Source organism: Hyperolius riggenbachi, chromosome 2 (assembly GCF_040937935.1).
Source record: "Hyperolius riggenbachi isolate aHypRig1 chromosome 2, aHypRig1.pri, whole genome shotgun sequence".
NCBI classification, from domain to species: domain Eukaryota; kingdom Metazoa; phylum Chordata; class Amphibia; order Anura; family Hyperoliidae; genus Hyperolius; species Hyperolius riggenbachi.
Window position 1 is genome coordinate 555,268,741 of NC_090647.1, and position 20,022 is coordinate 555,288,762.

Sequence of the window (20,022 nt, forward strand, 5' to 3'; positions counted from 1 at the left end):
CACCAAAATTTACCTTCATAGCCGCATAATGCAGCCATTCTAAAAGCCGTGATTTGCTGCAAAAAAGGTAAATTTTGGCACCCCGTGGTGCCCGCTTGTGGCTGCCACCGTGTGCCCAAATTTCCTTGTTAGGGCCGGCGCTACCGTAGAGGCAAAGTGGGCAATCGCCCCAGGGCCCCGGAGCCTGTAGGGGCCCCCCAGGTGTCTCCACCCCTCCACATTAACCGTTGCTCCCCAGGGCCCCTGCAGAGTCTTTGGCAGAGTAGCGTCTCACCTGTGTTGACGGGCAGGTGACGTGCTACACCAAAGACTCTGCAGGGGCCCCGGGGAGCACAGCTAAGTTGGGAGGGAGGGTTAGCATCCAGCTCAGGCGCCTAGGAGGGAAATTTGGCTGCAAAAAAAGGCCCCTAATGCCACTTTTTGGTCGGGGTGTCTGTTGGAGGGGCCCCCAGGTTAATTTTGCCCTGGGGCCCCATTGTTTATAGAACCGGCCATGTTTGTTATGCTGCAAAATGTGGCTTTTATTATAGGCTCCAATGACTGCGCCGTTTCTTCCAAAAGGGCCCCTGCGCCCCTTTTTCTTGCTTCGGATACCGCAGGAGTCAGAGCTCTTGCAGAGTCCATGCCTGGACAGGTCAGGGTTGTTTTATCGCCACAAGGGGGCCCCGCACACGCCATGCATACATATCGGCAGGTTGTTGTAATGCTCCGGCTGATCTGTGTAAATAAAGGCCATAAAATAAGTCTGCCACTCCTCTCCGCCTCAGAGAATTGCGCAGACAACAGAACGGGCATTAATCAAAACAGCGGGCGACAATTTACTGGGGTTTATAATAAAAACGTGTAATAATAACTCGCGTTTTAAGCAGGATATAATCTTTTAGCGGTTGCAGAGAGAGGCCTTGTAAAGGGCGGAATTAAACGTAAGCCTTGCAGGAAGAAAGCGCAGGGTTTTGTACGTTTGAGTGAATGTTTAGGTGTTAATGCGTTTTTACGAGGCGGGAGTAATGAGGGCCGTATTTCTTAGTGATGAAGCAGTAAGTAAGATGGAGCATGTGACACGCAGAGTTTATGGCCACGTCAGGTTCCCTTGCTGAGCAATTTGGAAACCATCTGTTAACAGCTCCTTCTACCGATCTCACAGATCAGGCCGAGTACCGTCTACAGCAGACGGGATCCGCAAGTCTCACCTCCACGTGGGCAAGAAGCAACACCCACAATGCAGTGCAGCGTGTAATATGGAAGTTATAATTTAAAGGGGGCCTGAACTCTTGCACAGGACAGAAGGAAAACAGAGAGAAATGCACCCTGTATGTATTTAGAGAGTTTTGCCTGTCTAATCCCCCCTCATCTGTGACTAATCACCACTGTAATTTGATCTCTCAGCTGTGTCAGCTGGATGTCTCAGCAGAGCTGCTAATTTATAAGCATTTGTCATTTAATTTGTAAACACAGGATATGTGTCACTTGACAGGCAGCCTGTTGGGCCAATCAGAGTACAGGGATCAGGTCCTTTAATGGGACTGGACCTGAAGGGGCTCAGGGCGAGAGGAGTGGAGCGGGCGTAAAGTTACTAGCGCTCACTATGCTGCAATACTGCAGCAGAGCATGCGCTCCTGGTACTGGGGTGGATTACGCTCGCTATGCGACCAATAGAGCACATAGGGCTTGATTCACTAAGACAAATAGCACACCTTATCAAAGTAGCATAGTGAGCGCTCATGCGCTCCTGGTACTGGGGTTGATTATGTGCACTACATGCCCAATAGCGCGCATAGGCCTTGATTCACTAAAGCATGCTAACACAGTTAGCATGCCTAAAAGCTTTGCACGTGCAAACTAGGGTGCTAAGTAGTTTGCACGGCCAAAGCTGTTACTGATCGTGATCTATTTGGTGCGCGCGAAACGTCGCACCGTCCACGTGCAAAGTACGCTTATCAGGCTATTTAGCAGGCGGACGGTGCGACGTTTCGCGCACCGCTTAAACTTTGCGCGCGCAAACTTTTGTGTGCATATTAATGCGTGCAAAGCGGCTTTTCACTGGCGTGCTAACGCATTAGTGAATCACGCCCATAGCGTGCTAATACTGACAATTAAGGCACGCTGATGAAATAGCGCGAGTAACAGGAGGTTACTCCCACTATTTCTCTTAGTGAATTAACCCCTTACTTTTTTTTTCTCCTAGAAACTGCACGGTCATATCTAGCTTGCTTTGTAAACACATATAAGCACAGCATGGATCGTATCTCAGCAGCTCCTGCAGAGGGGTAAGGTGTATTTCCCTTCTCAGCCTCGAGTCACTGAACTGCCCTCAGCCAATCAGTGAGGAGCAGGAATGTCGGAGGGTAGATAACAAGCTTCCCTCTCCTCGGCAATGTACCAGAATAGAGCCAGGCTGACCGAGATAAGATTCATCACAGCAGAAACATTTAGGATTATATTGGAATGCTATGCTTACAATGCAGGGGCGGGATGTAGACTACATAATAAACACAGTGGGTAAATAGAATTTGATTTTGGATAATCCAGGAGCTGCTACAAACCAATGAGTGCTGGTCAGGTGTGAGACACACTTTTAAGCGCCCTTAGCGCTTTACCTTTGCAATCTGAGGATGTTTTTCTAGCGCCTGCAGGGCTCCAGGGCCCGCTGACATTACCTTTCACTTTAGTAAATTGCGCCCACAGAAATTGCAACAATAACACTGATGTTTTCCCAGCGCCCGCGCTCATTGGAACAATACAATGTAATATTCTGCCTCATTAAGGAATACTGACCTAAGCTGGAGTCCCTCCTGGAGACATTGTGCGGTGCTGAATGGAACACTCCTGGTGGCATTATTAAAGCGAGAACCCCCCGCTGTTCCCACAATGCCGGCTTCCCGAGCGGTATAATAACGCGGCCAGGCTCTGCAGTCACCGCCGCTCCGGCGGGGTCGCAGGAATTACTCTGAAATGATTAGACCTCCAGAAAGCGATAGACGGAGAGCGGAAAATAAAAACCGCTTTCATTTTTCTTCGGCCGGACTTCATCGCCGGAGAAATTACATTTTAACCTCTTTCTCTCCCTCCTGCCTATTGTTCTGCTTCACCGTAGAGGAAAATTCTCGCTGCTCCGCGGTGACGAATGAGGCAGCCAGGAAAATGAATCCTCGCCTTACCCGGCTTTCATTCGCCGGAGTTTTATTGTGGCGCTTTTGCTGTTTCTCTATTAACTTCCTCCGGGGTCTGCACTTCATCTCCCGGGGTTCTGCAGTGACCTGTGCGGGGGAATGTTGTGTACTGTTTGTAAAAAAATACTGATCTTAAAGAGGAACTGTAACCAAGGATTGTGCTTCATCCCAATCAGTAGCTGTACCCCCTTTCCCAGGAGAAATCTTTACCTTTTCTCAAATAGATCATCAGGGGGGTCTGTATGGCTGATATTGTGGTGAAAACCCTCCCACAGTGTGATGTCATGACCATGGTCCTGACAGTTTCCTGTCTGTGAACCTCATTGCATTATGGGAAATAGCAGCTATTTCCAACTGCCAAGCAACTAGTATCTCCCTCTGTGAATATGTATATCTGTAAAAAAAAACGACGACGACCTTTTAGCCTATAACATTGTTAGTGGGTTGTGCTGTCTTTGTTGTTTTTCTCCATGTCTACCAGCAGTAAAGAGGATTGCCTGCAGGCTGATTATGGATCAAACAATAAGAACAAATTACACGGCGAATATCAATCATTTCTTGATCTCTCTTCTATTTTTTAATTCCTCTCTCTTTGCAATGTATTGAGTTATTTTTTTCTGCTACAAGCCTTTGTCGGGGTGCGTATAGAAAGTGTGGCCCCACCCAGGGGCCGAGCTCACAGAACAGACGTCGTGCAGCTACAAACCTTTGTCGGGGTGCGTAGGTGTAGAAAGCGCGGCCCAACCCACGGGCAGAGCTCACGGAACAGACGCAGTACAGCTACAAGCCTTTATCGGGGTACATGTAGAAAGCGTAGCCCCACCCAGGGGCCGAGCTCACGGAACAGAGGGCATTCAGCTACAAGCCTTTGTCGAGGTCTGTAGGTGTAGAAAGCGCTGCCCCACCCACGGGCCGAGCTCACGGAACAGACGCCGTACAGCTACAAGCCTTTGTCAGGGTGCGTAGGTGTAGAAATCGCAGCCCCACCCAGGGGACGAACTCATGAAACAGACGCCGTACAGCTACAAGCCTTTGTCGAGGTGCGTAGGTGTAGAAATCGCAGCCCCACCCAGGGGCCGAACTCATGAAACAGACGCCGTACAGCTACAAGCCTTTGTCGAGGTGCGTAGGTGTAGAAAGCGCGGCCCCACCCACGGGCCGAGCTCACGGAACAGACGCCATACAGCTACAAGCCTTTGTCAGGGTGCGTAGGTGTAGAAATCGCAGCCCCACCCAGGGGCCGAACTCATGAAACAGACGCCGTACAGCTACAAGCCTTTGTCGAGGTGCGTAGGTGTAGAAATCGCAGCCCCACCCAGGGGCCGAACTCATGAAACAGACGCCGTACAGCTACAAGACTTTGTCGAGGTGCGTAGGTGTAGGAAGCTCGGCCCCACCCAGGAGCCGAGTTCATTGAACAGACGCTGTACAGCTACAAACCTTTGTAGTGGTGCGTAGGTGTAGAAAGCGCGGCCCCACCCAGGGGCCGAGCTCACAGTACAGACGCCATACAGCTACAAACCTTTGTCGAGGTGCGTAGGTGTAAAAAGCGCGGCCCCACCCACGGGCCGAGCTCACGGAAGAGACGCAGTAGTAGTGACAAATTCCGGTTTCGTGCCTAGAAAACTTCAATCAGGAGTCTTTTGTCCTTTTCATTTTGCAGGTAATTAAACTGTTTCTCCCCGTGAGAAATGATAGGCACAGACTGACTTACATCAAGGCATTTTAATTGGTAATTTCAGAGCGGGATTTATCACTCCTCCTCGCGCCTGCCGCGCGCAGCTGTGAATCTTTATTTTCATTTTTTCGCCCCTTTTGAAGTCATTCTATTTCCCTAATATTGACTGGCCGGACCCGGCTCAGATCAAAGCTGTTTAATTAAAGAGCAGTGAACGATAAAGTTTGCCAATTTAAAACGATGGTATTAATGCACCTGCGTTCCAACAAAATACGCAAGACAATAACTTTCTTCTTTTTTTTCTTTTATTTTGTCGGGATTTTCATTATGGTGGGTTGTTTACTTTGGCCATTTGCATTTCTTTTCCGGTTTTTGTTAGTGGAATATTGATTTCCCTGAAAGAGCGAGTGCAGCTTTTTTCTTATTTTTTTTTTTTTTTAAAGCAGTAGAGTTGCTTGGCTCATTCTAAACAACTTTCTAACTACCTTAACCACTTCGGGACCGGCCGCCTAACCCCCCCTTAGGGACCAGGGCATTTTGCGGTGGAGGGGGGTGCGCGCGTTTGGGGGGGTCGGGCGGCCAGATCCCGTCTGTGGCTGGCTGGGTTGTCCTCCCCCCTGTGTGGCCAAGTGTCCCCCTGTGCGCAGCAGCCATCACTTACCTTCCAGGCTCCAGCGATGAGCCTCAGTAGCCCCCTTCTTCTCCGGCCGGCATCTCCGCTCCAAATGACGCTCAGGTCGGGTCGCGGCTTGATGACGTCCGTGAGGACCCGGCCCTGATGTCAGACGGAGCAGAGATGCCGGCCAGAGCAGAGGGGGGCGCCGATCGTCGCTGGAACGGCAGGGAGATGAGTGGATCCTCTTCTTTTCCCCCCTGCCGCCGCCGCTGTCAAAGTGATCACTACGATCCGACGGCGATCGCTATGATGACGCGATGGCTGCTGATCACTGAGGGGAGATGCCAGCTGTCATATGACAGCTTAATCTCCCCCTCCGGGTGTGCACGATCACGTCGGGAGCAGTTCTTTAGCGTTGATTCAACCTGCGGCGGTCCCCAATAGGTTAAAGGGAGTCTGTAGCGAAAAAACTAAACAAAAAAACATACTTACCTAAGGAGAGGGAAGGTGCTGGGTCCTATAAAGCCTTCCCGTTCCTCTCCTGCGCTGCCTCCCTTGGTAGCAGTATTCGACAATGGAGACTGCTCTCTTCCACTCTTGGAAGTCTTCGGGAGCACTCAGGCTCTCAAAGACTTCTGAAGCCTCCTGCTGCGGAAGATTTAAATGACGGGGGAACGACAGGATGAAGAGAGGAACAGGAAGTCTCTGTAGGACCCAGAGCCTTCTCGCTCCTTAGGTAAGTATCTGTTTTATTTTTTTTATTATTTTTGCTTCAGACTCCCTTTAAGGTAGTTACTAGGGATGATCAATGTGATGCAAATACTTCCAAAATTATGCAAATTTTTATGTAAATATATGCAGCTTGAAAAAGGACTAATCAATTTAAACCCGGGTTAAAGAGCTTTGCTGGATTGAAGTGGATTGTAAAAAATAAAACTAAACATAACAGATGCATAAAAGAAAGAGAGTAGTAGGGAGAGTAAGGGTTAAGAGTACAGGTTAAAGAGGAACTTCGGCCTAAACAAACATACTGTCATTAATTTACATTAGTTATGTTAATTAAAATAGATAGGTAATATAATCTCTCACCCACCCTGTTTTAAAAGAACAGGCAAATGTTTGTGATTTCATGAGGGCAGCCATCTTTTTGGTTGAAAGGAGGTGACAGGGAGCATGAGACACAGAACCAACTGTCCTGTGTGCTGATCACCCTCCCAGTTGCTAAGCAACGAGAACATCAAAAATCCCATCATGCTTTGCACAGCATCAGGGGAAAAATGCCCGGGCAGATTTATTTGATGGGGCGTAGCTTAGCTTCTGTGCAGCTAAAAATGAGGCTTTGGTAAGAAAAACAAAGTTCTGATGCTGTTAAACTGTTAAAGAAACACCAAGCCTTTTCAGTTCTGCTGAGTAGATTTTTAATCTGGAGGTTCACTTTACCAACGGACTTTTGGGACACTTTATTGCCGGCCATGGGGGAACAACTTATCATCCCTTAGATGCAAGAAAAGATTCCCCTCTCATTGAGCTGATAGTCATTGGACCATCCCTATGACATATACAGTTCCCACAAGCATAGTAGTAACCAGAGGCGGGACAAGGTCCTTGAGCACCCAAGGCTGAGACACCAAAGTGCGCCCCTCCATCCCTCCCACCCCAGCCGTCACACACTGATTGCTATTAGACTAATAGGTGCCCCAAGGCCCCCAACCTCCCCAACACCTTAATCTCTAGTTATCTGGCTTGCAGTCACTGTCATGTATCCCCTTTTCTTATTTCTTTCTGCTTCAAACACAATTGGGAATGACAGCTGAATGAATTGTGCGCTCCCTACACTGCACCCTGAGGCTGGAGCCTCTCCAGCCTATGCCTCGGCCCGGCCCTGGTAGTAACTGGCAACTGCTTTCCTGAAAAGATACAGAAACATCATAGCAGCTGTAGGACCCCTCTCCAGTATCAGACAGGCACAGCAGAGGACATCCTCTGAATTTGGAGAGGGGTCCTTCAGCTACGATGTGTCTGTATCTCTTCAGAAAAGCAGATGACAGCTTTACTGGGATGGTCCAACCACTATCAGCTCAAGGAAGGGGGCGGATCTTTTCTTGTATCAAAAGGATGATTAATTGCTCCCCCACGACAGGTAATAGAGCATCCCAGAAGTCCACCCATAACAGCGTCTCATGCAGAATGTCTTGTTAATCTAAACAGTACCTCAGGAGTGATTTATTTTTACCTATTAACCCTTACCCTTCATACTACTTTCTTTCTCTTCTGTATCAGTCATTTTTAGTTTTATTTTTCATACATTTCCTGATAGTGGTCCTTTAAGGCTCAGGTGTTTGGTAGAAGACGAGCAGCGCTTGTACCATCACACCTCGGCGTCAGGCTCCAACCATGGACCCGGCACTCGCTGGAAGGATGAACTGTCCACCATGAAGACTTGCTGCCAGTTGCAGAGCTGTAAATCTCTTGAAGAGCAGATATTGCATTCTTGGAGTGGTGAGATGCTTGGAGGCTGCCATGACAGCGAGGCTCTCCTGCCTCCTCCCATCTCCCACTCCTGGGAAGTGCAGTTCAGAGGGTCGCGCTGAGACCGTGAGAAGAGGTAATCTTAGAATGCAGGGACAGCCTCATAAGTCCTGTGTCTGATTAATGGGGAGAAGAAATAGCAGGTAGGGGACGATCCTTCACATCTGTCATGACGCCATCACTGAAAGCCTATACTGGCTTCAGGCTAAGCACAGGTCAAGGGAATGGGAGAAGCAGGGGGAAGATACTGCGGAATATGATCACCTGAATTTGTATAGAGACAAATAAATATAGTAAAACATTTTCTTTTTATATAAACTCATTACCGCATTACTTACTTAGGCCAAGAACTAAAGGCAAAAAAAAATGTCTCAACTAGTAACCAGTCATTGTGTAGCAGGCTGAGCAGTGAAGAATGAAACAGAGAGCAGAGTAGGTGTTTTCTCTAATGTTCCCACTGATATATATGGTAAAATACATGAGGGTGCTTCGTCTCTGGTTCACTTTAACCCCATGTTTCCCTGCACATTCACAAAATGGCAGAGGATAGACAATAGGAGGGTTTCGGTGACCCTTGTTGTTACCTTAAGAAGGTAACCTAGGTAAATAGAGAGACCTGGAGCTCAATGGTGCAGTATCGCTAATAAATGGGAAGTTGTATGTACTCTGCAGATATACACAGAGCCCTGCAACCATCATGTAAGCCAGCAGTAAATTGACCTTCCCCAAATCCCTGCTCGGTTTTCCAGGTCCTGCCGGAAGCTGGATGGTCGCTCTCCTGGGTTTGTAGTGTTGGGGTAACAAACCTATTCTGGTTTATCTGGATACTCGTAAGGATGGAGGCACCCAAGTGTAAAAATACATATAAACTTCTAATAGTCAAAGGACATCCGAGGTGAAAATACTGTAGTGCTGAAATAAACAATTGTATCTATCATCCTTCTAAAAATTACTTTTTTAGATATCGCATCGTTTTATTTTATATTTAAATCTAGTTTTTACGTTTTTATGGTTTCATGGTCTCTGCTCAATGACACTTTTATTGAAGTATGCCAGAGCTAAAATCTATGAATTATTGACCCTTTTTATTTCTTTCCTGCTTTCAGAAGCCATTTACTGACAGGAAAGTGTTTTATAACTGTAATTACCGTATTTTTCGCCGTATAAGACGCACCTTTTCTCCCCAAAAAATAGGGTGAAAAAGTCCCTGCGTCTTATACGGCAAAGGCAGGGAATTCCCGACTTTGAAACGCCCGCCGATACGGACCGCGACCCGCCGCCACGTCGGGAATTCCCTGCCCGTGTGGCTGCACCCGAGAGGGAGATAAGGCAGGTGGGGGAGCGGGCATATTAGACACTAGCGGGGGCACGCAGAGATCAGCCACACAGCGGGAGGGAACATATTACACACGCCGGACACATTACAGGCATGGGGAGCGGGCAGAGGCATACATCGGGTGCAGCCACAATTTACACACACACACGGGGGACACAGGCACATGGGGCAGGCATGAGGGACACAGAGGACACATGGGGGACACAAGCACATGGGGCAGGCATGAGGGACACATAGAGGACACATGGGACATGCATGGTTGCCACAGAGGACACATGGGACAGGTATGGGTGACACAGAGAACACATAGGGCAAGCATATAGGGCAGGCATGGGTGACACAGGGCACATGGAGCATGTATGAGGGACACACAGATGACACATGGGGTATGCATGGGTGACACAGAGAACACATGGGGCATGCATGGGTGACACATGGGGCAGGTATGGCGGACACATAGGGCAGGCATGGGGGACACATGGGGCATGTATGAGGGACACAGAGGACACATGGGGCAGGTATTGGGGACACCGAGGACACATGGGGAGACAATGGGACACAGAAGGACAACATTTGAGGGGTAACATGTACAAGACCCTCTTGTAATATGGAAGCACCAGGTTTAGAATATATAATTTTTTTCTCTGGTTTTTGCCCTCTAAACCTGGGTGCGTCTTATATGCCGAAGCGTCTTATCCGGCGCGAAATACGGTACTTACCAGTGAGGGTTATGCTATAGTCTGACCCGGTCTCGGAAACTGTCACTTACCTGATTTTTAACTCTTTCAGGCAGAGAAAAAAAAAGGAGCACAGCATAGTTATTTGTGTGCGTGGCACTGTACATATACATGTCTATCTCATCATGTCACTCAAATGTCACCTCGGGTGTGCTTTAAAATAAGAATGAGAGGTAATCTCTTACCTCTCCTGATGACAAAAACACCGGTAGTACTGGAAAAGTATTCAAAACACAAAATAGACAACGCGTTTCACGGAACTAACTCGCTTCCTCGGGTGAATACACAGGCCCATCTGCAATAAACTTTTTCTCCTGAGTTTTCTCCTATGAAATAATTTTCATATTCTCTTTAAAATAACTTTTAAAGTGAACCTCCAGACTAAAAATCTACTCGGCAACACTGAAAAGGCCTGGTGTTTCTTTAACAGTTTCACAGCATCAGAACTTTGTTTCTCTTATACAAGGCTCATTTTTAGCTGCACAGAAGAAAACTACCCGGGCATTTTTCCCACTGATACTGTGCAAAGCATGATGGGATTTCTGATGTTCTTGTTCTCGTTCTGCTGTTTTGGTGCATTTTTTTTTTTATTTTTATTTTTTTAATTTGAGATTTGAAGTCTAGTGTGTGCAACTGGGAGGGGTGATCAGCACACAGGACAGTTGGAACTGTGTCTCATGCTCCCAGTCAGCTCTTTTCAACCAAAAAGATGGCTGCCCCCATGAAATTACAAACATTTGCCTGTTCTTCTAAAACATGGTGGGTAAGAGATTACATTACCTATCTGTTTTAATTAACATAACTAATGTAACATAATAACAGTATGTTTGTTTAGGCTGAAGTCCCCCTTTAAGCATTTTACAATTGGAAAAGTACCTAAAAGTTGGTGTAAAAGTACTATCAAATTATTTTGAGTATTTTTCTTGCTTGCTGGTGGTTTAAAATGCATTTTATTGACACGTTTAAAAATATGATCAAGGAGAAAAAGTTAATTGCATAAGGGCCTTTCCCTCATTCTTATTTGAACTATTAGAAGTTTAGATTTTTTTTTTTACACTTGGGCATCTCCATCCTTACGAGTAAACAAGGCCGGATTTACCATAAGGCACTGTAGACATGTGCCTACAGGTGCCTCCCTCCCTATGCAGAGTCCTGATAATGCTCTCCGCATTCCAATTACAAGATCTCCCTCATGGGCACCTCTAGCTACTTAATTCTGAGGTTCCTCTAGCTTGGGGCATCTCTAGCTACTGAAAGCTAATGGGAATCGACATCTAAATAAAAAAAAAAGTCAGATACTCACCTAAGGAGAGGCAAGGCTTGGGTCCTAATGAGCCTTCCCTCTCCTCTCCCATTGCCCTCGGTGCTGCGCTGGCTCCCCTGTTCAAATGCCCCGCCGCGGGGACTTCGGGAGTCGAGTCCTCCCAAAGACAGGCGGCTCCACACTGCGCATGCGCGAGTGCGTCATAGAGGGCGCAGTGTAGGGGGGCCCGTCTTTGGGAGCACTCAAGCTCCCAAAGCATTTCCGAAGCCTCCCTTTGGTGGGGAAACAGTGGTATTTGACCGAAACGGTCGAATACCGCTACAGGGAGCCAGGACAGCAGCGGGCACCGGGAGAGAAGAAGGAATGCTCTATGGGACCCAGAGCCTCCCTCTCCTTAGGTGAGTATCTGACTTTTTTATTAAAATTTCGGTTCCCATTCACTTTAAAGCGAACCTCCAGACTAAAAATCGACTCAGCAGTACTGAAAAGGCTTGGTGTTTCTTTAACAGTTTCACAGCATCAGAACTTTGTTTCTCTTATACAAGCCTCATTTTTAGCTGCACAGAAGAAAACTGCCCGGGCAGTTTCCCCCTTGTGCTGTGCAAAGCATGATGGGAGTTCTGATGTTAATGTTCTCGTTCTGCTGTTTTGGTGCAATTTTTTTTTTTTATTTTGAATTTGACATTTGAAGCCTAGCGCGCGCAGCTGGGAGGGGTTATCAGGACACAGGACAGTCGGAACTGTGTCTCATGCTCCCTGTCACCTCCTTTCCACCAAAAAGATGGCTGCCCCAATGGCAAAGATGGCAGCCCCCATGAATCACAAACATTTGCCTGTTCTTGTAAAGCAGGGTGGGTAAAAGATTATATTACCTATCTATTCTAATTAACAAAACTAATGTAACTTAATAACAGTATGTTTGTTTAGGCTGAAGTTCCCCTTTAATATTGAGGGTACTTCTGTCCACCTGATACTAAGGGACACTGGTAGTTATGTATGATGGCTAAGGGAGAAGTGACAGCTGGGCCAGCCAGCAAACTTTGTGAGGTTTGGCCTAGTTTGTAGGTTCATGGAGGGCGAAGTCTAAGGTGGCAGGACATCTGTGCCTATAGGCTCCTGTGTTGTAAATCTGGGCCTGCAAGTAAGGATAGCCCATGGTCAGTTGTCGAGTTACATTTCCCGTGAATTCAGACAGCCCATGGAACGGCTCCTCTTTTGAACGTCAACTGAAAATTCCTGAAGACGAAGTAGCTACAGTTTGCAAGTCCGACATTATGAGTTTGAGCCGCCTGCCGTCATCTCCTCCGAGGTTTCACATTTTCGCATTTCTTCCTCTGGCAAGTAAATATACACGGTTCACCTGACATCTACAAATGTCACTTATATTAAAACTTAATTAAATAACATTGCGTAGCGCTTCTCCTGGTATTTTAATATGGAACAAAAGCCGGCAGCTTTGCAAATGTAGAATAAACCGGCATAGATCCGTTCCATCAGAGAGCGCTTTATTGTGAATTATATGAAAAACTTACGCAGACCGTCTTTGTTTGTAATAGTTTATTAAGGAGCTGTGTTCACAAGAAAATGAATGTATGCCTAAGGGGGAGGAGTCAGGATCGGCGCGTTGCGATCTCGGAAACGGGAACCGTATCTGGTAGGGTTGGTTGGAGTGATGAGTTTCTCCCTCACAGAAGCTTTTGCGAATAACTGGAATATTTCACCAAAGAGTGTCTGTCACAAAAAGCAAAATATGATTTTTAAATTGCACCAAGAATATAAAATCATATGGTGCTCATACATGTAACTATATATATATATATATATATATATATATATATATATATATATATTCTTTTTAGATTAGTTCTCGATTAAATCCCACAGTTCATATCAAAAGTTCACTAAAAAAGAGAAATATAAGGTAGACCCTCCTTGCAAAATCCTTAAAGTGTACCCGAGGCAGATTCAGGGGGGCATATGGGCCACAGAGCCATGTTCTCTGCTTTATGCAATGCCTCTGTGTCCCCTAAACCCCGTTCTCAGCCACCCGGTCCGCAATGCAACCAGTGAAATTGCCGACATGCTGCTTGTCAGTAATATCCAGAGAAAGGAGCATGCCTTGCAAGAGAGGCTTTCCTGCAAAACGCCCACTCTGGGCATCAGGAACGCCCCTCCCCTCCTCTCATTGGCCCTTCACCGCCTCTCCTCCACCCACTCCCCGCCTTTCTGAGCTCTGGCAGCCCTGCCGGTCTGGTTGACTCAACTCTCTGAGAGGATTGCAACCTGGAGCAATGTTGGTCCACTATACAGAAAGTGCTCATTGTCTCCTTAAGAGGAACTGTCGCGAAAATGTTAATTTAAAACACATACAAATATGAAGTAGGTTTCTTCCTGAGTAAAATGCCATACATTACTTTTCTCTAATGTTGCTGTCACTTACAGTAGGTAGTAGAAATCTGACATTACCGACAGGTTTTGGGCTAGTCCAACTCTCCATAGGGGATTCTCATCAAGGCTTTTATTCTTTATAAAGACACTCCCTGAAAAAGATTTATACAAAGATGCTGGCCAGCCTCCGTGCTCACTGTACACTTTTTTGGCAGTTGGACGAAGCAACCGCCATTCATTAAAGAGACTCCGTAACAAAAATTGCATCCTGTTTTTTATCATCCTACATGTTCCAAAAGCTATTCTAATGTGTTCTGGATTACTGCAGCACTTACTACTATCACAGTCTCTGTAATAAATCAATGTATCTTTCCCCTGTCAGACTTGTCGGCCTGTGTCTGGAAGGCTGCCAAGTTCTTCAGTGTTGTGGTTCTGCTATGAACTCACCCTTTCAGGCCCCTCTCTGCACACTGCCTGTGTGTTATAAGAGAGAAGAGAGAAGCTGCTCTAATCAGCTGGATAAATCGTCCTCTGAGCTGGCTGGGCTTTCACTTACTGAGGAATTACAAACAAGGGCAAAGCTGTTTGCAGGAAGAAAAGAGCAGCCTGAAACTTCAGTGCATGGGGGAAAGAAACACACAAATGATCTCTTGAGATTCAAAAGGGATGCTGTATACAGCCTGCTTGTGTATGGATGTATTTTTCTATGTGTGGACATACTGTACATCAACCTACTTCCTGTTTTGGTGGCCATTTTGTTTGTTTACAAACAAACTTTTTAAAACTGTTTTTTTTTTTTTAAAGATTTTTATTTAATTTTCAAAACAGACAAATAAACATGTATAGCCAATACAGGTGTATGACAATACCAATGTACAAAATATCACATGGGAGCTAAGAACATAACAGCTGTCACATTATAGATAAAGGATTATGAATTACCACCAGCTCATGCACTATAGAGGACCTGACTGTAGTAAAACATGAAGACTTTGCATATTTGGGCCGCAAGCCAGCGCGGCTAATGAAAGTACAGCCAAGCTGTTTGATTTAACTTATATATGTAATAGGTAAACAGATAGGCGCAGGTGGGGGTGCGCCCCTTCCAGATATATTTCACGAACGTCAGCCCTGGGCCCAGTGGGAACATACACCAGGAGCTGCCGCGCTATATTAGAAACACATGGGAGGGGTAGCATATCCCACACCTAATGCCTTTACTCAAAATAACTAAAGTTGCTAGTATTGTATAGGGTGATCCAAATAATCCCTTGGTTTACATAGGTAGCCTGTGGCCTATGTATCTTGAGTAAGAAGAAAGTAAAGATAAAGGGAGGAAAGGAAGGTAGATATTAGAAAAATTAGAAGAGAAGATATAGAAGAAGAGTAAGATGTGTCAGGGGACCACCCCAAGTGCGAGCCCTCATCCCCAGAACGCCAAGGGGATAGGGAGTCAAGGCAACAAGATTGTGTTGTAAGGCCAGAGGTGGGCTCCCAGCCCGCTCCATCCCGTTCCCAAGCTGCTCCACCCAGCCTCCAAGTATGTCAAGGCTAAATCCGGTCGTTCATAAGGGACCGATAACGATCAGACTCCTTGAATTCAAACCAGCCAAACCAAGTTTTCCAGAATTGTTCATGTTTTCCATGAAGGGTGGCGGTAAGGTCTTCCATATAGCTTATCTGATCTATTTCTTTCAACCACTCCAACACTGTGGGTGGGTCAGAAGATTTCCATTTTCTGGCTATCAAAGCTCTAGCTGCGTTGATTAAGTGTCTTGTAAGGGTTTTTTTATATTTGCGGATAGACCAGGTGTTATGGTGCAACAAAAAGAAAGCTGGTGAATCAGGTGGATGAAAGTCTGTCATTGCATGCATCAAGTCCCTTATGCCAGACCAGTACCCTGTGATCCTACTGCAGGACCAGAATATGTGGAGCATAGTCCCTGTTTCTTGTTCACATCTCCAACAGAGAGGTGAAGTCCCTGGGAACATGAGGTGTAATCTAGACGGAGTGAGGTACCACCTTGTGAAAATTTTATACCCAGACTCTTGAGATTTAGAGGAGATGGAAGATTTGTGAGAGAAAGTTAGGATTTTTCCCCATTGTTTGTCAGAGAAAACCATGCCCAGGTCCTGCTCCCATTTCTCCCTGAGAGGCGAAGTGGGTGCTTCAGGATTATTTAAAAGTGAATACATAAATGTTACCATGCCTCGCATTTGGCCTTCCCCTTGACAAGTTTGCTCAAAGACCGTCAAAGGTCTAGAGTATTTAGCTTTGGGACCCTGAGATAGAATGTAGTGTCTGAATTGGAGCCAGGACCAGTGATCCAGATTTGGGGAGCTAAGGTCTTGTTTAAGCTGTTGTAAGGAGGTCCATTCTCCCTCTGTAAAAAAGTTCTGCGCTCGTAGATTGGGGCGAGTGCGCCAGAGGGGGTAACTAGCGGAAGGGAGGCCAGGGGGGAAACCCGGGTTATCAAGAATAGGGAGTAGAGGCGAGGGCCAGGGCGAAATAATAGAGTCCTGCCTGAATTTCGCCAGTGTTTTGAGAGTATGGGAAATCAGTGATGCTTCTGGGTTTAAAACTGTTTTTAACCACTTTTAATGCGGCGGGGAGCGGTGAAATTGTGACAGAGGGTAATAGGAGATGTCCCCTAACGCACTGGTATGTTTACTTTTGAGCGATTTTAACAATACAGATTCTCTTTAAGTGCATTTTGAAAATAAAGAAATAACTCTGAACCCCCCCCTCCCCCCATGAGGAGATGGGCTAATCCAAAACCTGTCGTTCTGTCAGATTTCTACTACCTACTGTAAGTGACAGCAACATAGGAGAAAAGTAATTTATGGCTCATTTTACTCTGGGAGAAACGTACTTCTTAATTGTATATGTATACACTTATTTTACATTTTAAGATTTTCCTGACAGAGGTCCTTTAGCAATCATTTTAAAAAGTGATTTATCCACATCAGCTAATTAAGAAGCGTCTAAAGAGGCAAAAACACACAAACAAACAAACAAACAGCTCTTGCTTTGCGTTGCACAAGAACTAGGTTTTTAACAATCACTGTAGTAAAGACAGTCAATATATTTTATTTATGAACTCCAAATATGCAACGCATTTCACAGGTTTGATCCCGCTTCAGCAGGCAATAACAACGGAGCAATAGCATATGTGGTCAGTAGAAGAGCCAGGCACCTCTGTGAAGTGAGGTGAGGAAGAGAGGTGCCTGGCTCTTCTACTGATCACATATGCTATTGTTCCGTTGTTATTGCCTGATGAAGCGGGATCAAACCTGCGAAACGTGTTGCATATTTGGAGTTCATAAATAAAATATATTGACTGTCTTTACTACAGTCGTTGTGTGTCTACTTGGAGGAGGTAAGTCCACCACTACCTCCTCTATTTACCAAGAATTTGGTTTTTAAGCTCATTTAGCTTCCTTTTATCCTTTTGGCGCCTCTGTTCTCCTGCATAATATTGAGTCCACCCTGGGTGGAGGGTTGAACCCCCTTTTTCTCATCTACAGAGAGCGACTTCTTATTCCTGAGTGGGGTCAGGAAAATCTCCCCACCTGCCTTTACAGTGGTTGCCTAATGGTAACCTTGGTTTGTGAGTATTAATATTTACTCTATCTAGTAACCATTTACCAGTACATATTACACTATTGGGGCTCTTGGTGTTCCTTGTTTTTAGGTTTTTAACAATAGCTTTAGAATCCAATCAAAATTAAAAAACAGAAAATAAAGAAATGTTATTCCCATCCGGCTATATTTCCTCCTCCGCGGTGATGGCTTCTCCATGCATTGCTTCCCCTCCGGAGAATGAAAAGAAAACATAAACTGTGAGACTCCCGTCGGCTCCGTGTGACATTCCTGCAAAATATATTTGACTGCCTGTCACCGGTCTGCATCTCACCGCTGCACTGCAGACAGGAGGAAGTTTTTGTTTTACCACCTATAAAAGATCAATGTATATCCTAGGTGTTAAATAAAACATGCGCTACCTCGCTGCGACGCGTCAAACCCGCATGACTCGACTCGCGAGAGCAAAGAGACGCCCGCTCGTGAATTTCCTAACTTACCGGTGATGTGAGGTTAGTTTTAAGCTAATGATGAGACAATTTGAGGGATAATAGGACAAGGGATATATATAGGCGGATCGTCACGCCGGGATGAGCTGACAGCGTCTTGTGACGGCTGGCGGTGGAGGAGCCCTGCGGGGAGGAAGTGCGAGATGGCGCAGTCTCTGGTGTGAGGGGACTTTGTGAGTCCAGCAACGTAGGTCCCCCGCGGCCGCTTCTCAGGAGCAGTGAGAAGGAAAGTGTGGTGACAGTGACAGCTAGGCCGGGCCTGAAGGGGGGAGGTGATGTGACACTACAAGGCCTGCTTGTCACAGAAGTCTGTGTAGGTTGCAGCGCCAGGAAATACTCTACAGAGAAAAGGAATCCAACCTTCTCAAAAGACAAAAGCTGGTCACAAGGATTTTAGGGCCTAAAAGCGGTACCATTTTTTGCACCCTTTCAGACCCTAAAACCTGGTAAAAATCATGCTGGCAGTGAGATCTGCAGCAGTTCTGCAATCACTCACCTCACTGGCTCCAGCGCTGCAGTTATACCTCCATCCTCCGGGTGGCACTGCAACTCTAAAGTGAGATTGCCGCCTGTCGTCATGACGACAGCCGGCGATCTCACCAGGAGGAAGCAGAGCCCGGAGGAGAGGAAGAGACATGGCAGCCGACGTCGGGATCCCCCGGGAGGTATGTAGAAACGCTCCCGCTGCGCGTAATACTCTGCACACAGCCTCCGGCGGCTACTCCGAGCAGAGGTCAGGATTACCGCTCATAGCTGCATCAAATTATAGTTGTGTGTAGTCACAGATGAGGGGGAATAAGACAGGCTAAACTCTCTAAATACATACAAGGTGCATTTCTCCCTGTTTTCCTTTTGTCCTGTGCAAGAGTTCAGGTCCACTGTAAGGGAAGTGTCTGGGGCAGGGAAGAGGAGGGTTATGGGAGGGAACATTGCAGCAAGCCTACCCCTTCCTGTCTGAAGATTTGACTTTCTAGCTTGCAACCAGATCAAATGCAAATTGTATGCAGATTATTCACATTGGTTTTGCTCCTGTAAGGCAGACTGCTGTAAAGGTTCCCGGCTCTCAAAGCTGTTGCCTCTCCGCCGCTCTCCATAGTCACACCTCCCACAATTAATATTTTATTATTCCTGGTCTGGGCTCTCCTATCACACTCGGCCTGCCTTGTCCCGTCACGCTTGTCTTGCTGCGCAAAATCTTCACGCTTTGCGAGTTCTGCCGCCCTGCGATATTCTCTGCTGCTGTACAGGCCTTGAGACTTAAGTGAAGTCTAATTTGCCAGATCGCTGAGTTTCTTAATAATTTGTGGAATTTTTTTGTGTATTATTATTTGGCGGGTAGTTAGCTCATTTTCCGGAGCCTGTAACTGTCCTAAAGACCTGGGCATCCCGAGATTGCATAGCTCCAAACTGTCCCTCTTTTGGAGGGACAGTCCCTCTTTAGGAACCAAATCCTCCTGTCCCCCTTTCCTCCTCATTTGTCCCTCTCTCAGGACTGATGTCCAGATTTCTTTAATCACTTCGCATCCAGACCTTTTTTCCCACTTATGGACCAGAGCAGTTTTGACAGTTTAGCTATGTCCTTATTTAATCAGAAATAACTTTATCCCGACTTACGACACAGAAATGAAATATATATTGTTTTATTCAAGACAAACTAGTCTTTCATTGTAGGCCATTTTTTTCCCTCGAACAATTTTGTTTTCTATGAATTTTAATGGGAAAACAAAGAAAACAATAGAAAAAACATTTATTTCTCAGCTTTACCAATTCGAGTTTAAAAATAAAAAGTGCTACTGTAGATAAAAAACACAAATTTTGTTTGGCTATTCTTACCGCTTATCACAAAACTTAGATTATGTTCCTGTCACGATTTATGGTGAAGATATTTGATTCTGAAATAATGCTACAGAGTGTATTTTTCACTATGAAATGAGAAACTAAAAGTATTTTTAATAGTAAAAATCAAACTCATTAGCTCAGGAAACATATATTCCCATTCACCAATTAGTGCTGCATCAGATAGTACCAGAAATGTGCACAGGAGCACGTCCAATCCTGCACAGCACTGCTTCTGCTGCAAGACGTATATCTACTGACTTGTGGCTTAGATGAAGTCACAGAGGACGTATATCTACTGACTTGTGGATAAAGTGGTTAAACATATGTATGTTTCTCCTGAAAAATGTTTTACATTGACTCTAAACTTTATTCT

At 46.0% G+C, this 20,022-nt stretch overlaps 1 protein-coding gene and 1 long non-coding RNA gene across 2 annotated transcripts in view; one reads left to right on the forward strand and one right to left on the reverse strand.

Annotated features, from left to right (window-relative positions):
* LSAMP (limbic system associated membrane protein) overlaps positions 1-20,022 on the forward strand; it is an 814,836-nt gene that overhangs the window by 684,736 nt on the left and 110,078 nt on the right. The gene's annotated exons all lie outside the window — the stretch shown is intronic.
* Positions 12,873-13,911, reverse strand: LOC137545126 (uncharacterized). The gene is made up of 2 exons (XR_011025998.1): positions 13,771-13,911; positions 12,873-13,061 (listed from the first exon to the last, which is right to left on the reverse strand). It is a non-coding gene; the product is annotated as an uncharacterized lncRNA (long non-coding RNA).